Source organism: Pogona vitticeps, chromosome 2 (genome assembly GCF_051106095.1).
Source record: "Pogona vitticeps strain Pit_001003342236 chromosome 2, PviZW2.1, whole genome shotgun sequence".
NCBI classification, from domain to species: Eukaryota; Metazoa; Chordata; class Lepidosauria; order Squamata; family Agamidae; genus Pogona; species Pogona vitticeps.
The window spans coordinates 228,130,822-228,157,419 of record NC_135784.1 but is presented as its reverse complement, the minus strand read 5'-3'; the positions used below and the strand labels follow the sequence as shown (position 1 = coordinate 228,157,419).

Here is a 26,598-nt window from a genome sequence, read left to right as displayed (position 1 = left end):
CATTTCCTAAGGGAGTAGTATAGCTAGCATGCCTCCAGCTTGTTGTATAGTAATGGTCTCCCAGTTGGAGACTGCCAGGTGAGAATTAGTCCTAAAATTACTCCTGTCCTTTCTGCTCTTGGTGGAAATTCCAAGGAAGCTGGAGAGTGGTTGTTCTGGGTTTTTTGGGCTCTTTGGCCGTGTTCTGAAGGTTGTTCTTCCTGACATTTCGCCAGTCTCTGTGGCCGGCAGCTTCAGAGGACAGCAAACTCTGTTGCTGTCCTCTGAAGATGCCAGCCACAGAGACTGGCGAAACGTCAGGAAGAACAACCTTCAGAACACGGCCAAAGAGCCCAAAAAACCCAGAACAACCATTAGATCCCGGCCGTGAAAGCCTTCGTGAATATATTGAAGCTGGAGAGTACTAAGTATATCATATTACATGTCTTACTCCATCAAGTATCAGAATTTGGTCAGACTTCAGTGCTCAAATATGAGGACATGTTTGTATGTTGCTGCGTTGGCTAATGTATTGACTTGTGATAATAGAATTTTTTATTGTAGCTTAATGGGAGTGTGGTAAGGAATACATGGCAAAGGAGGACAGGAAGTTGAAAGTCTGTTTTCGATATTGCATTATATGTTTTGTTCATGCACTTAATTATTCATAACTCCCCCCCGTGTGAATCACCTCATGCCACCTTTACTACTGTCTTTCCCCCCAATGTAGTAGTGTAAGGGAGAACACTCACACATCCACAATACTCCTGGAGATGATGTTGCCACTTTTTGAAACAAATCTAGAACACATAGGGTTTAGCCCTGTACTATTCTTTTCCTCCAGGCCAAAAACTACTCTTTTATATGTACCATTCAAAAGCTTTTTGTAACATTTATAGATTTAAAATCTGTTTTTTACCTTTTTCCTCGCAGCCTACTGTGGGAGGAATTTAAAAAATTATCTTCTAATAAGAGATTAGTTTTCCTAATTGAAAATTTATATTCTGAAAACTCTCTAAAGACAAGGTGTGATCTCAAGGATGAACTAATTGAAGTGCTTATTCCAACTTGAGGGGTAATACAAGAGTATGTTTTGGCTCCTATTTCATTTAACTTATATTATAAATTATTTAGCTCCCATCTTGCAAACAACTGACTCTCATGCTCCAAACTCAGGTTCTGCTCAGGTGTCCCTACTGCTTGTCCCAATCCAAATTTGGTATATATCGTTTGACATAGTTAAATGTACTCAGTTTTGTAACATCAGTCATTTAACTATAGGTAAACGTAAATGTTACCCTTGACATTTAGTCCAGCCGTGTCCGACTCTAGGGGGCAGTGCTCATCCCTGTCTCCAAGCCGTTTGTCCGTAGACAGTTTCTGTTGTCATGTGGCCAGCGCAACTAGACACGGAACGCCGTTACCTTCCCACCGTGGTGATACCTTTTTATCTTCTCATATTTACATACTTTTGAACTGCTAGGTTGGCAGGAGCTGGGACAAGCGATGGGAGCTCACTCGATCTTACAACTGCTGGTCTTCTGACCTTGCAGCACAGAGGCTTCTGCAGTTTAACCCACAGCGCCACAACATCCTTTTAACTATAACTCAGAATAAATCAAAGATTTCAGTATTTTCCAAGTCTAAGATGAAATATTGCTGTGCTGAACAAGTTTTTCATTGCAGATCATCAGGCATTTACTTTCATCATTCCCTGAACTGGAATGTTCATAGAGCCTCAGCACTCCTAATAGCATGTAGTAGTTTGGCCATTCTAGGAAAAATAAATAAATAGATAAACAAAATACAGTCTTTTTGTTCATTCAGCTCTTTAGATGCTTCATGCAAAAACCTTCTGTATGGAAACATTCTTTTGGACAAAGATGTTAATATTAAATTGGAAGAACCTAGCACTTCGAGCTATTCTTTGAGTGCCCGAGTGTGCCCCAGATGTAGCAGTGTCCCTGAAACTGTCCAAAAATTTTTTCCTGGCCCTAACCTTTCCCGCCCCCCCCTTTCATGGAGCTGATTGTGGCTCTGATCATCAGCTTCTTATAGCAAAATTCAAGCTTAAACTGAAGAAAGTAGGAAAAACCACTGGGCTAGTCAGATATAACCTAGACCAAATCCATTATCAATACACAGTGGAAGTGAAGTAGAGATTTAAGGAATTAGATTTGGTAGACAGAGTGCTTGAAAAACAATGGATGGAGGCTTGTAACTTTGTACAGGAGGCAGCAACAAAAACCATCCCAAAGAAAAGGAAATGCAAGAAAGCAAAGTGGCTGTCAAACAAGGCCTTACAAATAGCAGAGAAGGGAAACAAAATGCAACAACAAGGAATTATACCAGAAAGATCTGGATATCCTGGACAACGCATAAAGTGTGACTGCTGACCTTGAGCCAGACATCCTGGAGAGTGAAGTCAAGTGGGCCTTGGGAAAAAAACCCATGATGCTGGGAAAGAGTGAAGGGAAGAGGAAAAGGGGACGACAGGACGAGATGGATGGACAGTGTCACCGAAGCAACCAACATGAATTTGACCAAATTCCGGGAGGCAGTGGAAGACAGGAGGGCCTGGCATGCTCTGGTCCATGGGGTCATGAAGAGTCGGGCACGACTTAATGAGTAAACAGCAGCAACAACCTTTTACCAATGGACTGCATTTTGCAGTAGGAATGGGACTTCTACTTATTGCGCAATGATTGGGTATGACACATATAGAACTTCCTAGTTTAAATGTATCTTATTTGTTTGTTTGTTTAACTTGTATGCCACACTGAATAGTGGTAACTACTACTTGGAGCGTAATTGTATATCATTGGTATTTTCCTCTGTGGGTCAAAAGTGTACAACATTTTTTGTCCAAAGACTATAGAAGATCCACCATCAGAACCTTGTTTCATTGACATCTGAATTCTGTTCTCTTATCTGTTTTGGCGTCCCTTCTCTCTTTGGGAGTTTGTGTGTGTTGTGTGCTTCAAATCACGTCCAACCTATGGCAACTATAATAGATTTCCAAGTTATATGAGACATTTAAAGAGCAGCATTACCATTTCTCCCTCTCCACCTCCCGAGGTTCCATAGCCAAGAGGAAAATTGAACTCAGGTCTTCTGAGTCCTGGTCCATCACAATACCTACTGAACTACACTTGGGGAATTTGTGGACCAGCTATTTAAGAAGTCTGACGTTCTGTAAGTATAGAGCTTCATTATCACTGGTCTGTAGAAATGGACTGCTTTCTGCACTCCTTATGAGAAGTTTTCATAGAAGCTCAAACATAAGGAATCACTGTCCATGTCAGCCTGGGGCCTCTGAGACTCTCCAAAATGTTCTGCTGTATTGTAATCTTTATTATGATTGCAGACATGAATTAATTACTCCTCTTTATGTTTCCAGGTAGATATAGTATATTTTACACATCTTATCGCTAATCAGACACAATCTTTCTGTTATTTTATTAGTTATGAAGTCTTCCTATGTTGCAATAAGATACACAAGCCTAGCAAACATGATTTATTTATTTTTTCTTAACTGTTCTAATGCACAATGACTGAATTAGGTTTTGTATATATTGCGTGTATTTATCTTTGTGATTTTTTATTTTTATGTTTTTCACATGTGTGAGATGTCATAATAAAGACTACAACCAAAATCTTGAAGTTTGGTAAATTTGGTTTCATATAATGCATTGTTGTTATCCTCTCTTTTTGGTTTTATTTTTCATGTATATACTTTATGTTTTTCATTTATTTGGTACACAACCTAGAGAATTTGGGTCATTGCTTAGTCCAGATTTTTAATTACTAAATTAAATATTAGTTTACCCGAAATGCAATGTGCTAGTGCAGTGTAGCTGAGCCAATACAAGCTAAGGTTCCTTCCAAATGCCTTCTCATCTGAATTTTCCCTTGAATTATAGAGAACCAAATTGCCTGGTCTTGTTTCTAAAGTGGAACTGTGATATTAGCCATCCTCCATTGTTTCCAAATTTTTGTACAAAGTGCTATGCGTGCATGGCTCACCACAGCTTTCAGCTTCTTCATCACTTGTTCTCTTGATGGCATGTTAATATGCATCGATTAAACACCAAAGCAAAAAAGGCAGTCCTTATATTTTAAAATCAGAAATCTGTTGCCTTACAGATGTTACTGTCCTACAACTCCCAACATTTTTGTCCTCTGGCTATCCTGACTGAGGCTGATAGGACTTGAAGTCACAAATTCCTCATGCTGCTTTGTAAGATAAGCTGAATAGCCTGACAGGAAGACTATTTTTGTGATGTATTTTTTTTCAATTTATGGGTGTCTAGGGGAAGGCAAGTGGGGCACGTCCCCCTCAAATTCTACATTTCCTTCTTATTTTAATGCACACAGACACAATCTGTTGCAATGGCGCACTTTATATTTTCAGATTATGCTAACATACCACTATGCAGCTTCCCCTCCAAAAAAATTTGACCAACTGCCTGGTTCCAAGGGTCAATAAAGCAAGTGCCCTTCAGTAAAGTACAAGGCAGAAATGACTCTGATACAACAAACATGGAAGAATCATATGATTGCTTTTTTTTTTCTTTTGCAGCATTCAGTGAGCAATACTGTACAGACATTCAGTTGGTAAGACAGAAGAAAAAGGAAAGGTGGCATACGTCACATCTGGAGTTAATTTTAGAAATTGTCCTGGTCAAAACAGAATTAAGGAGGAGCAAAGTACCTGACAGATCAGAATTCTGAAATCAAGGGAACCTGTTCGTCCCTTACATGAACTATCTTCATTTGATAGTCAATGTGTTCAGAGGCCACATCAAAACAGTCTTTATCATCTTCTTGAAATCCTGCGATGCTATTTCCCTAGTATTTTCCTTCTCTGAAATGCATTTGCTAAGCAAGATAAATTTGTCATGACTGGCAGCCTGCTAAGCATGCCTGCATACCTAGGCATCACACCTTCATAACTTTTTTTGAGGTGAGGTGGAAACACATTAGCTGCATCATCAACAACTAATCTCTGCTGTCCACCATTTCAAATACGAGAGTCATAGCTTTGCTCAAAACACACAATGGGTTGTCTGAGGCTAGGAAATTGCTATGAAACCTGTAAATCTGCTTAGCAAAGCACTTCATTCCTCTCTTGTTAACATTCTGGCTACGGAAGCACCTTCACTTCTGATTTGCTTAAACGGCAGCGGCAGGCAACTGTTAAAACTTCTTCAGAGACAGCGGGTTTTAAAACATTTTGCATTTCAGGGCAGCATCCCCCCCAATGCATTCCACAAAAAATAAATGTGTCTGATTTCTTCTAATTTGTTACCAAGGTGTTTTCCTGCCAGTCTCAGCTTGCCTATTCTTTCGTAAATTCTTTCAGCCTGCTTTGGATTGGTCTTGCTTTGGGTTTGGGGTTTGTTTGTTTTTTAAATTGTCGCAGACTGTAAATCATTCAGATAGATGCCCAGAGAGGCTCCTTAGAATTAACAGGAGCCCATAGGAATACAGATATGAATCCACCTGGCTCTTTAGCTTGAGTAATCCATTGCGTCAGTGTGATTTATATGTTCACTCACTAGTCAGTAATTAATTTAATGGATCTACTCTAGCTAGGATTAGAAACTAGATTCCGGCCAAAGTGACTTTTCTGGAGACCATAAAGCATTGCCAAAAATCAACTTGTTTAGCCATCCCTTGTTAAGTAACAAACAAATGGGCATGGATCAAATTACCCTGGCTTCTCAACTTTGAAGAGCAAACATTTTCTTGACCCCACCATGCTCAGAGATGTATTTGGAGGGGACACGATGGAGAGGCAGTACATGAGTAAGACAAGCACTGAAACAAAGCATCCTTTTATTCACATATTATTTTATTTTTAGATGGTATTTGGGTTGTGTTGCTGCTGAAGGAAATTTTAATTATTTGGGTGCTCTTTTTTCTTTTTCTTTGTATGTTTTCACTGTATATATGTTTCTTTTTGAATTTTATTACTCTTGGTTGCCTTGAGTGCCTGTTTTTTTTTTCCAAAAGGGGAGGTCTAGAAATTTAATAAATGAGTAAATGTGTGAAGCGTTCAGTTTTTTTTATATCCCAGAAGAGAAGATATTAGTGTCCATGTGCTCCTCCCAAGTCGCTATGTTCCCTCTGCACTCCTAAGAATGTTTCAGAAGCTACAGGTTATAGCATTGTCAACTGTTCACATTATGAGATGAAATAATCAGCTGTTTAACAAGGGACATGGTTTACCAAACATACTTAACTCTAAACAGATTTTTCAACTTAGTGGTGGTCATGTCAATTTTAAGAATTAATCTCAGCATAGCTTAGTGATACATTAAAATCTTTAACATGATATTGTCTAAATAAGAAATCAAATGTTTTCTTCAAAAACTCTGCACTAACATGTTCTGTGCATAAGGAGCCACTGGAAACAGCTGAGCAAAGGAAATGCAAATCAAATATCTTCACAATGCCATTTCTTTTTCTGCTGCCATAAAGGCATTCAACTGATATGTTCCTAATTTTGACATCACACAGAAATTGTATTGATTTGATTAAGACCCCCTTCCTAGAAACATTTTAGCGGATTGGTGTTTGTTTTTTCCTACAATTCTTTATGATGAACGGAGGAGGAACCGAGAAAACTTAGTGTATGGCTTTAATAAGTTCATGTGTACATGTATGTCTCTCTGTCTCCACAATGGTTCCAAAAGTGCAGAGCATCTGAAATTTATTTTATTTATTTATTTATTTGATTTTTACCCGCCCCTCTAGACCATGTCTACTCGATGTGCACACTAAGGGCATCTTGGGGAATGGTATCTGTCAGATCTGCTCTGATCTGGATTTTTGCATTCAGCAGGGGGTTGGACTCAATGGCCTTATAGGCCCCTTCCAACTCAGTGATCCCATGATTCTGTGATTCTATGATCTCGGGGATTTCACATCTCTTTTCCAAACACATTAATTAACTGTAATATGTCTAAATGTATCCAAAGACTGCAGGTGCATGTTCAGGATAGCAAATACCAGGTTCACGGTGAGAGGTTTCCTCAAGTATACAGGACTCCATGGGAGGAGGAAGTGTTGAGAGGGAAAGGGTGAACAAGTACAGGGGCCTGAATAGAAAGCGAGAGAAAGAACAGTGAGAAAGAAAAGACAAGGAAAGTGGGGTGTTTTCTTGCTCTGTTGGCAGCCTGCTATTGCCTTTCACAGAATTCGACCCATGAGTGAAGTCACAGCTGTAACCAAGTTCACATTTGCAGGCCTCAGAGGTTTAAAACCCAAGAGTGAGCCACTGAATTCTCAGTTTCCTGCAACACACTGGTCCAAATGCTTAGTGTAGTAAATTGCACTGGAGTAAGCCCTCTGAATCAATGGGGAGTTGGTGAACCAACTCCTCTGTGAGTTCCATTGATGCAGATGGGCTTACCATAACTGTGACTTACTTTAGCATAGTAAGTCACCATGAGAGTAGGCCAAACAGGATCAACAGAACTTATGGAGGGGTTGACTCACTAAATCCCCATTGATTCAATGGGCCTACTCCAGTGCAATATACTACAGTGAGCAACAGCATTTTGGCTATTAGTGGCATGGCTATTAAAGGGTTCAAGTGACATCTCTCACCATGAATATTAGAATGCTAAAGTATGCGTTAAGACAGTGTACTCCTCCCCTTGTATTCCCTCCTCACTTGCAAAGAATCTAAGGGCACTGACACTTTCTTCTTGTTGTTCATAAAGCAATGTTGAATGGAATGTGTTTGGGGAAGTTAGAATGGAGGGGTTCTGGTCCACCCTTGCATGACTCACCAAGTAGCTTACATAATGAACAAAAATGCATATTCAGCTACCTGGATTTGAGGAATGAGAATATGGCAACCTTAAGAAACAGAGTGAGAGAAACTCCTGCTGGCTGAAATCCTGTTGCTCAGCTCTGCCTTCACCATCAACAGCAAATTGCCATGATTAAAAACAAACCACTGTTGGCTGAAGGCAATTTCAGTGCATCTGTGACTTGCACACAATGTGATTAATTTATGTCCATCCCAAAATCACCAAATGAAGTTTTTAATCAGTTGCATTTTGCCACTGACTATGATGTCATCACCATTGCACAGGAAGAGCTGTGTGATAGGATTTCAGCCATTGTCTGGTAAATATGTTGAGAAGAATTAGGAGAGGAGGATGACAAAAGAACTATAGGAGACAGAGAGAAGGGCTATCAAGAAAGGATAGGATTGAGAGAGAAGAGAAAGAGCAGAGGAAAAGAGAAATGCTGATGGAAGCGAAAGTGTTTCAGGCTCATGCAACGCTAGTACATACAGATTGACTGCATGGTTGCACAGGGAGAAGAACCACTGTGAAAGAAAAATACTAGGTGGGGAGAAGAGAGGGGAGAAAGGCCCTTAAATTGGTGGTAGTGCTAAAAATGTTGCGATCGCTGCCAAGGCACCGCCTTTGGGCAGCATGAGCGCTCCTTGCTATCCACCCGGGATAGAGGGAGGCTGTGGTCAAAGTCTCTCAAGAATTGTGCAAAGGGCAGGAAAGCCCAGTGTACTTAAAGGGCTTTCCCCATCGCACCACCCTCTTCTTTTTCGGGCTATTGAGAGGAGGAGATTGTGCAGTTTGGCTGGCTGTTGCAGTGTTACCTTTGACTTGGAAGGGAGGGAAGCATTGGCTCCCTCCCCGGGTTTGGATCGGCATTTCTTCTTGGATCTTTCTGTTTACTTGTTGCTTAATCGTTGGTTATTTACGTTTGTTTATTGTTAAGCTTATTTTGGTTCAAATGCGGGTTTAGTTGAATAGGATCACTTTTGTTTAGTGTGCAGCAGCAGTGTAGTTTCATGCCGCCACGCAGTGATGCAAAAGGCACTTTTTCTTTTTAAATAACTTAGAGAGTTCAATGTAATTGGGGGAAGGCGAGGAGGTGTTTCAGCATTGGATTGGTTGAGGACAGAAGTTTTGTAAACGTCATTAATAAAAAGAAAGACATGGGGGGAATAGAGGGGAACTTAAGGGCGCTGATCGGGGGTTGTTTAATCCGCCACTGTTAGTCTGGGTCTTGATTGTTTCAGGCTATTTGTGTTTTATTTTGCTTTCCTACATCCCCCTACATCATTTTACTTGTGTTAGCCTTTAGGCTTGGGGTGACCTCACTTGTAGTTTTGCCTTCCACACCATTTTGTTTTTGCACCATTTTGTGTTTAAATTCTAACGGCACTGGTAGCCCAGGTTGGCCTACTGATTAAAGTGCTGCCTTATATATATAAAAATTATTTTAAAATATAAATTATAAAAGAAAACTGGAAGAAGGGAGGAAGGAATAATAAGGAACAAGCAACTAACTTAAATGAATATAGAAATATTAATAGTAACAGTAGAATTTAATAAATAAATATAAATAATAATAATAATAAATAAATAATAACAGATATATACAATAAGAAAACTACATTAGACATACATTACTTGGTAACAGCCTTACATAGGCTAATTGGTGAATTGGAATTTAACAATCAAGGACGGTGTCGCATTAATTGAGGAGGACTTATTGCATAATTAAAATTAAGCAGAATAAATTTATTTATTTATTTAAGTGCCTAAATTTACATGAAATTATTTTAATACTTACATAATTCTGATTTAATTATTCGTTAATATTACGAGTGTTAATTATTGGATATAACTAAATAGTCAATTAAACTAAATTCATTCATTTAGGTTATCTATTATAGTTTATTCTTTATAACACTAAAGTTACACAAGAATTAGAGTACTATTGTGAATTTATATATATTCCAATTAGATGATCCAAGGCCAACTAACTGGGCAAGGGGAGGCATTTAGTTCTTGGGCAACGCAGCATCACGCGCATATGCCCAGTTTGTGCTGTGAAAGCATATGTTGCAAGGTGAGGGCAAGAAGTAGGGTATTTCTTCCAACATACTGATTAGTCACCTTTGACAAAATATCAGTTTTGGAAGTTGACTGACTTAGCTTTAACTGGGTCCCAGGCTTAAAGTCAGTCAGTCAGTCAGAAACCTTTATTGGCATACTGAGTACAGTAAAACAGACAAATACAATAACATACAACTAAAATGTTCACTGGGTAACGGGTAGGAAGGGCCAGCCAAGAGCATATTTAGGGCTCTTCATTCTGCGAGACCGTGCTACGACGTCTCTGCATGATGGCATATACGTATCTGGCAGTTGACAGGGTAAGTTCCTTAATATTGCCACTTAGAAAATGCTGCATTTTCCTCATATCATCCCATCTGGAATGGGAGGAGAGAAAAGCGCACAGATGGGACAGGCGAATATCCTTGTACAGAGTACAGTAAAATAGCATGTGCTGCAGGGATTCAACCACTCCCTGACCACACGGGCAGAGTCTCAGTTCTATTGGTAAACCCTTGTACCTGCCCTGCGCTATGCTCGATGGTACTATATTGCATCTGGCAAGGGTAAATGCCCATCGTTCTTGTGGCTGTTCTAAGTGATAAAGATAGCTCGGTCTACAGCCATAGCTGAGGGGCAACTGAAAATGGAGTGGAGAGCAGACTCTTTGGGCAGCGCTGTGCAGAGTTTGCCCCTCTGTATATCCAAAACCCTTTTTTTGATTGTTGGAAACACCCTGGAGGGGGGTATTGAGCCCAGTAAGTCTGGTGACAGCCCCAGGGTCTTGATTTTCTTAAGAAATAGGGCAAGGCCTTTTGGGAACAGATTATCTGACTTAGCTTTAACTGGGTCCCAGGCTTAAAGTTTGATACTCATTCATTCAGGATAGGAGCAACATCCACTGCAGCAGCCCTGGGTTACAGCCCAGAGGAAATTAAACAGTTAGGGCGACGGTCATCTGCCAGTTATAAAAGATACATCAGGAGGGGCATGGCTTATTTCTTTGCAGATCCCCTCGGGTCTGGAAGGTGGTGGCACATAGCAATCGTCGGCCATAGTTATGTTCATTGGCAGAGCGCTATGCTGCTGCATCCCCCATGGGGGAGCGATTTGGGGCTCAGAACCCAGCCGCACATTATTTGGAAAGGAATGAGAGGTATGCAGTGGATCCAGCTCTGCAAGATGACGGTGTTCGGTCAATCAACACCAGATGTGCTGGTAGTTCACCTCGGAGGCAATGATTTGCCTAGGTTTTCAGGTAAGGCTTTGATCCTGGACATTCTGTGAGACCTTAAATGGTTGAATGCCAGGTATCCTGCAGTGCAGATCTTATGGTCCAATATTATTCCTCAGTTAGCCTGGTGAGGCTCTGTGAGGACTGTTGCTGTTAACAAGGCTCGGCAGTGCATTAACAGAGAAATATGTCTGCAGCTGCAGCCTTGGATTGCTAATAGGTCACCCCAGGATCCAATTGTATAAAACTGAACTGTTCAGGAGCGATGGGGTCCACCTGTTAGTTGCAGGTTTGGATATTTTTTTAGAAGACATCAAAGGGTGCCTGCTTGTCGGGTTCGAGTAGCTCTGTGGCGGGCATGGGACAAAGCATGGCTAGACCCTATGCTGTGGTGGATAGTGCAGAAAGAGCAGGTATTTTCAGTGTGTCCCAATTGTAATCTCAGGTAAGCCAACAGGGCATCCGACCTCCTGGTACTGCAGATCGTGTGATTACAGTGCCTATGTGGGGAAGATGCGCTGGGCCACTTTCAGACCAACAGTCATCAGCGAAAGATGACTTGAGATCTGGGGTTGTTTATTAGCGGCTGGCTGGGTTCCTGCTGTCTGAAGACTGCTGGGACTTGGGGCCGGGGACTCGCCCATTTATTAATCAAGGGGTATCGGCATACCCTTGCCTTTCACCTGTTTCCGCACTACAACAGGCCCCCTGTTTTTCCTAAAGGATTTCCGTATTATGATGTTATCTGTAAAATGTGGCCCATATTAAATCCATATTAAATCCATATCTTTATTCTGGGATTGGGATAGCAATGGCTTTCTAACTCTGTTCCAGCTGAATATTTTTGCTAATGGATTGTATGTAAACATACATCATAAGACTTTTCAAATGTAAACAGCGAAACAAAGGCTAATAACTCTAATACAAGTCCCCATAAAAATGGAACAGTGAGGCAGGATTCAGACCTGCTGCAGGATGCTACTGAGTATATTCTATGTGAAGCACCTGAGTTTTCAGGAAAGTCCATGGGCCCATTCCTTTTTCTCTTCTTAATATTGTATTCTCCATTTGTCTTCTACCAACAAGATAATTACATTAGGAAATTGGCTTTCCTCTGCTGAGGGCAGTGGAAGACGGAAGCAGGAAGACAATGACCTTACTATGTGCTGTGTTCTACACCCCATAGTTGTTTGCTAAAACATCACAATTTTGTAAACAGGTCATTAAAGTATCTGTTTTATTGACTAATTCTATAGATTTTTGGCAGCTTCCTCCTTAGCTCTTTCACACACACCAAATTTGTGGGGGGGGGGGAGCTAATTACTACAGTCCCAAATGAGTTTAATTGCTAGGATATGAGGGTTTTCTTTTATTTTTGTTTACTTATGTGGTTAGTTTGTTTAAAATCATGCAAGGGAAGAGTTGCACACATAGAAGTTGATGATTTGTGTCAAAGTCCAAAATTAATAAAGCACACTCAGGGTTCAATCAGATTGTTTCACTCTTCGGTGCACTGAAGGGACAGGTCGGTTCACTTCCCCCCCCCCTTGATCAGACAACCCGATTGCTAGAGCAAACCAGCCTGTCACCAGAGGGCCTCTATCTTCACCTTTTCGAGCCCCTCTCTGGAGTTATTACTTTTTTGGTGTGGGCAAATGCACTCTAGTTTGATCCATTTTTACGGCATGCGATTACTGGGAACTGGCAAAAACCACGTCCTGCAGCTGTCAAAGTTGCCAAGGCTCCTTCCGTTGTCAATTTCCAGTACTGTGAAGTGGCTTAATAAGCCAGCTACTTCAGAACATCAGCAAACTGGGCACTCCCCTGATCTTCTATGGAGGGGCAGGGGAAGTTGAATTAATTGTTTTGCCTCTGCTGGATCATCACTGATGTGCTGGTAATCATTACAGGCAGTTTTCTGATCGGCACTACACTCAAGGAAAAGAATAGATATATGGGATAGATATATGCTCCTCTGCAAATGATCAATTTGGCAATATCCCATCGTGGGTCGTTTATTAAGCCGCCATGATAGCAAAAATTGACAGCAGAGGGAGCTGGACTAAATAGAGTTGCTTGAGGTTAGTATGTCATTTGGATATGAGGATTGCACCAAATAGCATATCATTCTCCCCCACCCGCCGCAACTTCAGGCAACCTTATTTAGACTGCAGCAGCTTGCTCCAAAAGCCTATATGCCAATAACGTTCATGTAATAATGTTTGTGCCAAACGTTCATTGATTTCATTCTGTGTGCAAAGGGATGGGCAGGGCTTCATTTTAAATTGAAAGTGAACAATCTGGCTCCTGGCTGCCTGAGCACAGCCCTGATGGAGCCCTGAGCAAGTAAGATTAGGCACAGCTTAGAGGGAATGTTAGATAGAACGGTTAGCTGGATAGGCCAGCTTGTCAGACTTAGTAGAACCAAGACTAACCTTATTTGTTCACCACCCAGAGTAGTGTGGATTTACTAATTAGGTGATATGTTTAATATAGATAGATAGATAGATAGATAGATAGATAGATAGATAGATAGATAGATAGATAGATAGATAGATAGATAGATAGATAGATAGATAGATAGATAGATAGATAGATAGATAGATAGATCGATCGATCGATCGATCGATCGATCGATCGATCGATCGATCGATCGATCGATCGATCGCTGGCTTGGAAGGGAACAGCAACTACTAAATGGCAGCTAGCTTCTCATTGAGAAGGCATTAATGACAGTGGGTTGATGAAATCCTTACCTATAGTAAGAGACATATTTGCACATTGGAACCCTTTTCGTTTCTGACAGATCCAATGACCCAACAGAGTGAGAAGAGGAAAACAGGAAGGAGTTCAGCACACTTTCACTGATACAACTGGACTTCTTGCATGGTGGAGAAAACAGCAGGAGTTAGATCAGAGAAGGTACATCTTTCTATCCTGAGCACTGAGTAAGGCACCAATTTCGGTGCTTCCTGGGCATTCAGCTCATCTGACCATCTAACAAACAATGCTTGGCAGGCTCATAATGTACAGCAATAGAGTGAGGTTAGGTTCGGGAAATTCTTTCTTAGATTTCATATAGTGTGCTTTCCTCCAATGTATTAGGACCAAACTGCATGCTATATCCAATCACATGTAAGGAATTCTGAAGAGCTACTTTTTTATTTTCAAAAAATACCATGTTGGGGAAAGGTGGTTTTCTGTAGAGAAAAGCAAGGACAGGTATGTGCAGCCCTTGTGCCGCTGCTTTATGGCTTGGATGTAATGATAAATGGACAGTGGAATCCAACAAGAGCAAAAGCAATCCAGGACCAGGGAGCTGTGACTAGAAAATAGGGTTTGGAGAATGAGAACTCTCACAGACCTGTGCCTTTTATTATAGCTGCACACTAGTGGAGCTATGTTATTCTGTAGCAGAGCAAAACATCATTTTACAAGGCAATTCTAAAAAGGGGGGCAGCCCAAACAAAAATTATAACTTTGTAAATGGAATTCACATCAGCACCAAATCTGGCACAATTGCAGCAGAGAGTCTACTTTGCTCTGTACCAAATTTGGGAAAGTATAGGCAGCAGGTTTGTGAGTTATGATTTTTGCAAGCAAAACTTTTTTATCTCTGCACTGAACAGAAACAAGAGTGTCTAAACATTCCCAGATTTAAAATAACACATACAAATTCAAAAGACAAGTCTTGTTTATCTTGAAAGAGAATGGTTGGTCTCACCCACTTTTTAAATCTGTTAAGTATCCAAGCTGCAGGGGGTGAAATATTGATCCTCAAAGAAGGTTTTATTGGAAAAGTAAGAAAAAAACAGGTTTGCTTTAAATGACATTCTGGAGTGACAGTCCTCCAAAAAGGGTGACATTTTGCCACATATCTCCAGGGAATTAACATACAATTCTGAAAGGTATATTCAAAGTATTTCTGCAGTACAAAAGCACAGAATGGTTGTGTTTCTCCAAGCCCTGAGTGCTTCCAGTAAATATTCTCTCAGAATTTCTGACACCAGCCTCCTGACACAAGTCTTCCAAAGGGAAACCAGCTCCAAGTCTGGGGCAATCCAAACTTTTCACACCTCAAAAAACAACCATGGCAATTGCTTTGTGTCTGGGTGAGAAGTGGTAAACTAATACATAACTGCAGATAACATGTAGTTTGACTGTGAAACTGAGGCGAGTGATGCCTACCCTTTCTGCCATTATTATCAAGCAGCATAGAATATATAGGAAAATTGGTTTTGGTAGGAAAAAACAATGACAATGTGTAGAAAAACATTTGATTCATTTGTATGTGGTGTTGGAGGAAAGCTTTGCAGATACCCCTAGACTTCTAGAAAGACAAACAAGTGGGTCCTAGATCATATCAGGCCTGAATCATAGATTCTGGAGACAAAAACGTCCCGCTTAGGCACAATATGAAAAGGCAGGATTCTCTGGAAAAGATAATAACGCTGGGAAAATTGGAAGGCAGCAGGAAAAGAGGAAGACCAAATACATGATGGACTGACTCCTTAAGTGAAGCCACTGGTTGAATTTATAGGACCTGAGCACAACAATTGAGCTGATTGCTGATTCATAGGGTCGCTATAAACCGAAGGTGACTTGAACAACAACATCAACAAAGTACCTAGAATTTCTCTGTTACTAAACTGATATGTCATAATAGATCCTGAGAAATTACATGACATTACATGACACTGATTAAAGCTGATTTTCCACCAAATTATTCTCCTTCTGTGAATAGTGAAGTAATGAGTCATGCCCAATGTCAGTCTCCTTGGCAGTTTAAGTACACATCCTTGGATGTGATCCAACTGTGCTAACATCTGATTTATAATGAACAATGCTACTCTAATTTGACAGTGGAAGTAAAAGTAAGTTCCAAGAACCATATGGAACAAGCCATTGTTCTGGGTGCAATTTTGGAACAATATATTGCTAAATCATTCCTTTATAGGCCAAAATGTCTACAGCAAAGGAGTGATAAAACAGTTATAAACTTGTGGGTGGCTTGTGCAGAAAACTGCCTCCTTACAGGAACTTGGGGGAAGGCAAAATAACCATTCCCTATTGATCGCAACATGCACTTTAACCTGGAGCCCTCAACTGAATGAAAAAGGCAACAGTGCAAGGAGCACAATTTGCAGCACTAACAGAGGGGTGTGTGTGGATGACTTGTTCACTAGAGTTCAAATACAACCCTTTATGTGCATTATATGAATATTTAGGGAAAAAAGGGAAAGAAGACGGTGTATCCACATACTCTTCAAAAACAGCAAATGTGATTTTTAACAGAGATTAGGGGGGGGTACTTCTAAATTAATAATTAAGGTAATTAGTTACAGTTGTTGTTCCAAGGCGTCATGCATTGCTGCCTAATGCCACTGCATCAACTTTTAAAAGTAATGTTTTTCTGTTTCTCAGTGTTAAGCAAAATAAACACATTAATTACCATTAATTATTTCAAAAATTGGAATGCTGAAAGCCACCGGCCTATAGGAGGTAGATCACATGGGTCAGGTATTGACCAGTATTGTTCCTTTTACTGTTATCTCTTGCTCTATTCTAGTAGGCCTCAAAAATTCAGATTCTAGAGACTTGGTTATTAATGAGGATTCTCCTGACACTAACCTGACAAGTACTCACTATAAATAAGTGAAGGTATAATTGGCAAATTATTGTAATGGTAAATTCTTTAACAAACAATGGGAAGTTCTCTAATAACTTTGTATTCAAGAATTTGTTAAAACTGGTTTGCTCCTATCTGAATCCCCTCCCCCTAGTGTATCCCTTATATAGGAAAACTAATTAATTTTTTAAAAACAATAAAGTATCCGTAAGTGTGTTTTGCACCACAAATTATAAGCCTGTAGTGTAGAGATGTACAGTACTCTACATGTAGTTAATTGTACCTATGAAAATTATTGTTTTTTCAAAATGGCAGCTACGATAGCAATGAAGAGGAATTTTGGCGTTATAATAGTTAATATTTACTTTTTAAATAGTACCTGTGATTCTTGTGCTGAAAAGAGAGCTGTACATGATAAAGCAACAGGACAGGAAAAACCATAGCTTTGACTATTCGGACTTTTGTTGGCAAGGTGATGTCTCTGCTTTTTAAGATGCTGTCAAGGTTTGTCATCACTTTCCTCCCAAAAAGCAGGTGTCTTTTAAATTCCTGGCTGCTGTCTACATCTGCAGTGATCATGGAAGCCAAGAAAGTAAAATCTGTCACTGCCTCCATATCCTCCCCTTCTATTTCCCAGGAGGTGATGGGATCAGTGGCCATGATCTTAGTTTTTTTGATGTTGAGTTTCAGGCCATTTTTTGCACTCTCCTCTTTCAGCCTCATTACAAGGATCTTTAATGCCTCCTCACTTTCTGCCATCAGAGTGGTATCATCTGCATATCGGAGATTGTTGATATTTCTTCCAACAATATTTATTCTGGCATAGGATTCCTCCAGTCCAGCCTTTCGCATGATGTATTCTGCATATAAATTAAATAAGCCGGGGGACAATATACAGCCTTGTCGTACTCCTTTCCCAATTTTGAGCCAATCAATTGTTCCATATCCAGTTCTAACTGCTGCTTCCTGTCCCACGTATAGGTTTCTCAGGAGATAGATAAGGTGGTCAGGCACGCCCATTTCTTTATGGACTTGCTGTGATCAACACAGTCAAAGGCTTTTGCATAGTCAATGAAGCAGAAGTAGATATTTTTCTGGAACTCTCTGACTTTCTCCATAATCCAGCACATGTTAGCAATTTGGTCTCTAGTTCCTCAGCCCCTTCGAAATCCAGCTTGTACTTCTGGGAGTTCTCGGTCGACATACTGCTGAAGCCTACCTTGTAGGATTTTGAGCATAACCTTGCTAGAGTGTGAAATGAGTGCAATGGTACGGTAAAAGGTAAAGGTAAAGGTTCCCCTTGACAATTTTTGTCCAGTCGTGTTCGACTCTAGGGGGCGGTGCTCATCCCCGTTTCCAAGCCATAGAGCCAGCGTTTTGTCCAAAGAAAATCTTCCGTGGTCACATGGCCAGTGCAACTTAGACACGGAACACTGTTACCTTCCCACCGAGGTGGTCCCTATTGATCTACTTGCATTTGCATGCTTTCGAACCGCTAGGTTGGCGGGAGCCGGGACAAGCGACGGGAGCTCACTCCATTGCGTGGATTCGATCTTACGACTGCTGGTCTTCTGACCCTGCAGCACAGGCTTCTGCGGCTTAGCCCACAGTGCATTCTTTGGCACTGCCCTTCTTTGGGATTGGGCTGTAGACTGATCTTTTCCAGTCCTCTGACCACTGTTGAGTTTTCCAAACTTGCTGGCATATTGAATGTAGCACCTTAACAGCATCATCTTTTAGATTTTAAATAGTTCCACTGGAATGCCATCACGTCCACTGGCCTTGTTGTTAGCCAGGCTTTCTAAGGCCCACTTGACTTCACTCTCCAGGATGTCTGGCTCAAGGTCAGCAACCACATTATCTGGGTTGTCCGGGATATCCAAATCTTTCTGATATAAGTCCTCTGTGGATTCTTTCCACCTCTTCTTGATGTCTTTTGCTTCTGTTAAGTCCCTTCCATTTTTGTCCTTTATCATGTCCATCTTTGCACGAAATGTTATTCTAATATCTCCAATTTTCCTGAACAGATATCTGGTTTTTCCTTTTCTATTTTCCTCTATTTCTTTGCATTGTTCATTTAAGAAGGCCCTCTTGTCTTTCCTTGCTATTCTTTTGAAGTCTGCATTCAATTTTCTGTAACTTTCTCTTTCTCCCTTGCATTTTGTTTCCCTTCTCCTCTCTGCTATTTCTAAGGACTCGTTGGACAGCCACTTTGCTTTTTTCATTTCCTTTTTGGGGGATGGCTTTTGTTGCTGCCTCCTGTACAGTGTTATGAGCCTCTATCCAAAGTTCTTCAGGCACTCTGTCCACCAAATCGAGTTCCTTAAATCTGTTCTTCACTTCACTGTGTATTCATAAGGGATTTGGTTTAGATTATACCTGACTAGCCCAGTGGTTTTTCCTATTCTCTTCAGTTTAAGCTTGAATTTTGCTATAAGAAGCTGATGATCAGAGCCACAATCAGCTCCAGGCCTTGTTTTTGCTGACTGTATAGAGCAGGGGTGTCGAAACTTTCACCTTTCATGGGCCACATTAGAAGATGAAAATTTGGTTTGGGCTGCACATACATTTGGGCCACATGGGGGGACAACCCTACCTGTCCTCCGCAGCCCCACTCCAAGCGCGCTTACCAGCAGCTGCAATCTCAGACAGCAGAGGCTGCCAGCTTCGACTCCGGTGGCTTTATGGGGCCGGGAGGGGGTCCACCTATTGACGGGGATGGCGCAATGCAGTCATGCAGCCCCCCATCCACTCCCCCCACTCCTTCCTTCCTTCACTCTCTCCCCCTCTACTCTTGTGACATGCCCCAGATGCATTCAGTCCGCAAGCGCCAGCAGTGTAACTTGAAACTTTGGAATTTCTTTAAAAATAAAAAATTGCACTGGGCCACATTACGAGTTGACCTGGGCCCTCAGGCTGCAGGTTGGACAAGCCTGGTATAGAGCTTCTCCATCTTTGTCTGCAGAGAATATCATCAATCTGATTTTGATATTGCCCATCTGGTGATTTCCATGTATAGGGTTGCCACTTGTGTTGTTGGAAAAGAGTGTTTGTGATGACCAGCTTGTTCTCTTGACAAAACACTATTAGCCTTTGTCCTGCTTCATTCTGAACTCCAAGGCCAAACTTCCCTGTTGTTCCTTTTATCTCTTGACTCCCTACTTTAGCATTCCAATCCCCTAGATTGAGAACATATTTCTTTGGTGTCAGTTCTAGAAAGAGTTGTAAATCTTCATAAAATTGTTCAATTTCAGTCTCATCAGCATTGGTGGTTGGAGCATAAACTTGGTTTACTGTGATGTTGAAAGATCTGCCTTGGATTCGTATTGACATCATTCTATCATTTTTGAGATTATATCCCATTACAGCTTTTCCCACTCTTTTGTTGACTATGAGGGCTACTCCATTCCTTCTACGGGATTCTTGCCCACAATAGTAGATATGATAATCGTCTGAGTTGAATTCACCCATTCCCGTCCATTTTAGTTCACTGACGCCCAGGATGTCAATGTTTATTCTTGCTGTCTCCTGTTTAACCACCTCCAGCTTACCAAGGTTCATAGATCTTACATTTTAGGTTTCTATGCAGTATTTTTCTTTGCAGCATCGGAGTTTCCTTTCACTTCCAGGCATGTCCACAACTGAGCGTCCTTTCGGCTTTGGCCCAACCACTTCATTAGCTCTGGAGCTACTTGTACTTGTCCTCTGCTCTTCCTCAGTAGCATGTTGGACGCCTTTCAACCTGAGGGGCCCATCTTCCAGTGTCACATCTTTTAGCCTTTTGTTTCTGATCATGGGGTGTTCTTGGCAAAGATACTGGAGTGGCATTGCTAATTCCTACTCCAGGTGGATTGCGTTTAGTCGAAACTCTCCACCATGACCTGTTCGTCTTGGGTGTCCCTGCACGGCATAGCCCATAGCTTCTCTGAGTTACTCAAGCCCCTTCGCCACAACAAGGCAGCAATCCATGAAAGGGTCTTACTTCTCCAGATAAAGCCAAATTTGAAGAACTTAATCTTTCCTGCTTACAGTGGTTAGATTTTGGAAATATGGAAATGGAGCTATTGGAATTTCAAGAAAACTCTATCTGGAAAAATAAATTCTATGACCTGCATGCAACACTGGAGAAGACAGAGTGTGAAGGGATGACAAAGGACAGAAGGGTTAGTAGTTCTGAAAATGAAATCCTTAAAGTGTGGAATTCTCTGCCAAATAATTGTAAGTCAATGAAAGCACTTTGGATTGCTCTTCTTACTTTGTTTGGGTCATTTTATGCTTGTGAGCAGCTGTTCTCAGGTTTGAATCATATCATATCTGATACCAAAAACTGAAAGATGACATAAGTGCTGCATGTGTTACTCTCAAACGAACAGCGTATGAGCCAAGGTTTGACAAATTATCAGCATGAATACAACATCAAAAATCACATTAATTGTGCAAAAGCATGCCAAGTTGAGTATCCCTTATTAAAAAAAATACATGCACATAATTATTTTAAAAGTTTGTATAAATTAAGTGGCTTCAGGCTATGTGTACAATGTATTACTTTAATATTTTTTTCAAGAAGACCTCTTCATAAAAGCAGAGTCTGTATCCTCTTTCTTGCATTCTAACCACTTTCCTCAACATGCTTTTGGTTCTTTTGTGGTGTTATTGCTGTTGCTTCTTTTTTCTTTCTTGCTGTTGATGTTTTAAGAAAAAAAAAAACCCAGCTCAACACTATGTTTTGTCTGCAAGAATTGATTTGCAATATAAATTGATAGCACTCACTGGAGGTTTTATACCACTGCTACATTTGATATTATTTGCAATTTGACCTGCTGACTGTTTGGTCATGGGAATAATACAAGAATCGGAAGGACTGACTAGCATTTATAAAGCAGGTTTTGTATGGCTGGCTGCCAGTAGACAATGACAGTTTCTCAGCATGCTTTTATAAGACAGAATCTCATTTTACAACTGGGCGGAAACAAAAGTAGTTTCTATTTAAAAGTGTGTGTGTGTGTGTGTGTGTGTGTGTGTGTGTGTGTGTTTGTGTGTGTGTGTGTGTGTGTGTGAGAGAGAGAGAGAGAGAGAGAGAGAGAGAGACAGAGACAGAGACAGAGACAGAGACAGAGACAGAGAGACAAAGAACAAAAAACAGAGAGTGCACTGACATGGTCAAGTAGGTGGTTTGAGCTGCATGTTGTGATGCAAGATGGGAATTGCTCTACAAGAGTCATTACTCCTATTTATCGAATACTTCGCTAGTTATAAAAGGGGGGAAAATCAATATTAATGGTTAGAACACAAGTTCAGGCTGACCCTGAGCAGTTCTTATTAATAAAACAGGATTTTCTTTTCCCATCCCCCCTTCCTTTTTATTTTTCAGCAAAGGAAATCTCTTCTTGCAGGAGCTTACTCTGAGTTTATTCTGTGTTGCTATGAGGCTTTTTTATAAGCCACAGCAAAATATTTGGCTTTACTCAGGCTAGAACCCTGTGAATTTCCACCTCCTTGCCTCCTCTTTCTCTGCCCTGATGTTGCTGGGTTTTGCTTTGTTTTTCACTCATGGCTTTTTTTCGCTTCCATCCCAGGATTCATTCAACCCAGCCCACCACCACCACCCCCTTCACCCCAGTGTCTTTTTTCTTTGCTTTGAGCCCCTCCCGCACACATGGGTTTTCCTGTTCATGCCCATTTTCCCCTTCATCCACATCTCCTGAACTCACTCAGATTGTAGCCAGATTTGCCAAACAGATGAAATAGAAAAAGCCACACTGAACAGTTGGACTCTGGGTCACAAAAGCAAGCCAGGCCACATACCAAATGAACACACAATACTGAATTCAGTTTTGATGTCCCTCTACTTTCTATTGATAAACTGGCCCCTGCACAAATATCTTCAGGGAACTTTGGGTTCAAGACCAATTTGTCTTACCACCCTCACCCTTTCTTTTTTTCCTACTGCAACTTCCTGACCCAATGGGCCTTTTTTTTCCTCCCTCACCCCATGCTATAAACCCATTCTGACCCCAGTACCTCCCTCATCTTTTTCTTCCTCAAATTCTGTCTATTCTATTACATTCCCTCCCTTCTCCCCCTCTCCCTTCCCCTCACTTAACCCCAAGATGTAGGCAGCTTGTACCAACTTAACACAAGAATCAAGCAAATTCCTATGACCTAGTACTACTACAGTGGTGCCTTGCTTGACGACGTTAATCCATTCCAGCGAAATTGCTGTAGAGCGAAATCGTAAAAAGCCCATTAGAATGCATTAGAAACCGGTTAATGCGTTCTAATGGGTGAAATACCTCATCGTAAAGCGAAGATCCTCCATAGGGTGGCCATTTTCTGCTCCCTGTAGAGTGAAGAATCCATCCCTAACACAGAGGGGAGCCTAATCGTTAAGTGGATTCTACAAGGAGCGGGGTAATCATTAAGCGGGGCACCACTGTATAAGGTAATTTTTAGTGGTCCCAAGTAGGATTTGGAGGATACTGGTTTTGAGAAATAACTCGTCCATTTACAGTGGTGCCTCACTACACAGTTACCCCGCATGACAGTTTTTTCGCTAGACATTGACTTTTCGTTATAGAGATTCGCAAAACAGTGATTCCTATGGGGGAATTTTGCTGGACAATGTTTGGTCCCTGCTTTGCAAACCGATTTTCACTAGATGACGATTTTGACAGCTTCCTCTGCACTCGCAAAACAGGTGTTTTCGGGACCTAAGCTTCACAAGACAGTAATTTAAACTGCTGATCGGCAGTTCACAAAGCGGCTTTCCTATGGCCAGTCTTTGCTAAACAACGACGATTCTTCCCCATTGGAACGCATTAAACAGGTTTCAATGCATTCCAATGGGGAAATGCTTTTCGCTAGACAATGATTTCGCTAAACAGCGATTTCAGTGGAACGGATTATCATCATCTAGCGAGGCACCACTGTATTAAAGTTAGGGATTCTGTAGTAGTGATTCAAACATCTGTGTTCCTAGCTCTTACCATTTTGGAGATCTTTGAGGACAAACAAAACAAGAGAGACTCAGGAAACTAGTTTTGAAATATAGCCAAACTAGTTATTTAAGTTAGGAAATCGGTGGTATCCATTCAAACTTTTATGTTTCTGGTGTTTACTGTTTCTGAGATCTTTTGGGACACACAAACAAAATAGTCTCCAGGGGAACTGGTCGTGAGGCACAGCCAACCCAATTATTTAAGTTAGGAAATCGTATCACTGCAAAATTTCATCTTTCTAGCTCTTTCTGTTTCTCAGACCTTTCAGGACCCACAAACCAGCAATCAAACAAAAGGGACTCCAGAGGAACTGATTTCGAGACATAACCTACCCAACACAGTTATTTCAGTTGGGAAATCAAAAGTATTCATAGGAGAGTTTGCATGCCTAGCTTTTACCACTTCAGAAATCTTTTTGGATAAACAAACAAAAAAAAAATATGGGATTCTGTGGGAAATGATTTTGAGATGTAACCTGTCTAGTTATTTGAATTGGGAAATCAGTAGTATGTGCACAACATTAAATGTTCTGTGATGCACAAGCATTGCATCCCCAAGTTGAAGGTGCAAATGTGTGGTAATAATAATAGAGACAATCTAATCACTGTATTTTGAACAATAACAATCTGTCCTTCACAAGGCCCTGCTTTTTCAAAGACCCAAGAAAAGAAATGTGCATTGCACTTGATTTTGTTTATTCACATTTTCTGCATTCATGATGTGCTTTATCTTTATTAATTCTCCATGAGCCTAACCAATTAATCAGAGCTCATTTTTGACCTGTAAAATTCTCCCATGAGAAGATGCTTAAATTTCACTGTACTGAGGGCTATCTTCTCCAGGAAACTCCATGAGATCAGTGATCAAATTTCAAAGAGGAGGGCCCAACAATTGCTGAAGCTAATCTCTTAATAACAGAAGGAAGTATCAGCCAGCCCACTGGTTGAAAATCCAGAGAACATGCCATGTTATCAGTAGATTTCTGAGAACAGAAAGGGGCTTTTTAAAAAGCATTTACATACATTATACAAAATAGGGAAGCTTATGATGCCTTGCAGGGCTTCCCAGCTGAAATAAATGCACAAAAACACAGTCTGTCAGTTCAGTGTATTTGCATTTCAGATTAACAAACTAGGTCTGTGTGCTCCACTTTGAATGGTCAAGTACTGACAGCTTAGGACATCAATATATTGTCAAGGGGTTTTTACATCCATTATACCTGAACTATGTGGTACATTGATTTATGTCTATCATCAGGATGTATAGCTACAGCCCCAGAACTGGGAACAATTTAGCTTCAGATTTAAGTCTGTGGGTAGTCTCCTTTTGCAACAACAAAGTTAACCATATTTTGTTTCATATGCCACCAGGAAATCATTTGTATGTATGTTGTGGGTCTTGCTTTTCATTGTTCATTTTTTATATGTTTTGACAAAGAAGAAAATAGCGCTGCTTGATATTCAATTCACTGTTGACTCCTTCATGTCCACCAAGGATGATAAGGGTTCAGGTCTTGGAAGTCTGAATATAAGCCATGACAGCCATGGCTTTTTCTAACTGACCATAAAGGCAGTGGAGTCCAAGAGGTGTCAAGCATAAAGCCATAGTATGAAGATCTATAACAGGGGTGGAAAATAGGTAGCCTTCCAAACAATGTTGGTGTGCATCTCCTGTCTGCCCAAACCTGGATAGCCAGTGTTGAGGGATGACAGGAATTAAGATTCAAAAGACATCTGGAGGGCTATATTTCCCCCACCCTTGATCTTCCTGGCTGTGAACTTTATTGGCCAGAGAAGGCTGAGGCCTGTCACAGACAAATAATCCTTTGGTCTCTCCTGGCAAAGTCGGCTAATGTCACCTTGATCTAGATTGTGTTTCATTTAGTTCCTTCAGACCCAGATGGTATGTACAGCGACATAACAAATGAATAATAAAACAACGACCCAAAAAAGTCTGAATAGTAAGAGACATAGAATTAATATTAATAATAATGGTAGAACTGTGGGGCTTGAAGGGACCCTATGGATCCTTGAGTCTATCCCTTGTCAAGGAGGCAAAGTGGGAATCGAACTCCCAACTGATATCTAAACCACTGAACTATCCAGCAGAGTGTTTCTCTGTCAAATGAAGCATCTCTTTCTCATCCCATGGATACTCATGAAGGAGCCCTGCAGCCAGGAAAGAAACATCTATAGATCAGCATAGTCATACAATCTACCAAAGTATACAATAAAAGAGCTACAATTTTTGTATCTGTTAATCCAACAGACTTGAATTACCGTATTTGGGATCCTCTGTACGACATTAGTATGACTTTCTGGATATTAAAAACAAAACCACACAAGCCACTGGGAAGGCAGCCCCCATAAATGCAAAGGCCTCACAGAGATCTTTCCATTACCACCACTCTGAGAAAAGAGCCTGGTGGAAACAGAGCCAGGTGTTGGTCAATAAATCATAAGAACCACTGAAGACTGATGAACAGACAGGCATAACTCATGGCTATGTTCCTTAGTTGGTCGGTGATGTGCTTTTTATGCATTTCATTTCAGTAAAAGTTTAGTAAAAATATCAGTAAAATTTTATGGCTCTGATGTCCACTGGCAAACATCCCTTTGTTTGAAGGCAATGCTTAATCCCTCTTCAGAGAGAACTAATTTTTATTATTTTTGAGTGTGCCTTTCAGGGAGAGTCATAGCTTTTATCCATCAGGGAAGCGTTTGATACATGTTTGCTGGGGCTTGTAGAGAGCAGAGGACCTTTAAACAAACAAATAAACAAACCAACTCTGTCCCAATGTAAGTTATCTTTTTTTTTTCCTTTTCTTTTTTGTAATATTAATACTTCATAAAGCCTGGTGTTTATTGT

General features: G+C 40.7%; 1 long non-coding RNA gene across 1 annotated transcript in view; it reads left to right on the top strand.

The window, feature by feature from the left end:
* The window catches only part of LOC140704844 (uncharacterized), a 116,856-nt gene that overhangs the window by 57,847 nt on the left and 32,411 nt on the right, over positions 1-26,598 (top strand). The window contains exon 2 of the long non-coding RNA XR_012084304.2: positions 13,910-14,025. This is a non-coding gene — a long non-coding RNA (uncharacterized LOC140704844). The remainder of the gene's footprint in view (positions 1-13,909; positions 14,026-26,598) is intronic.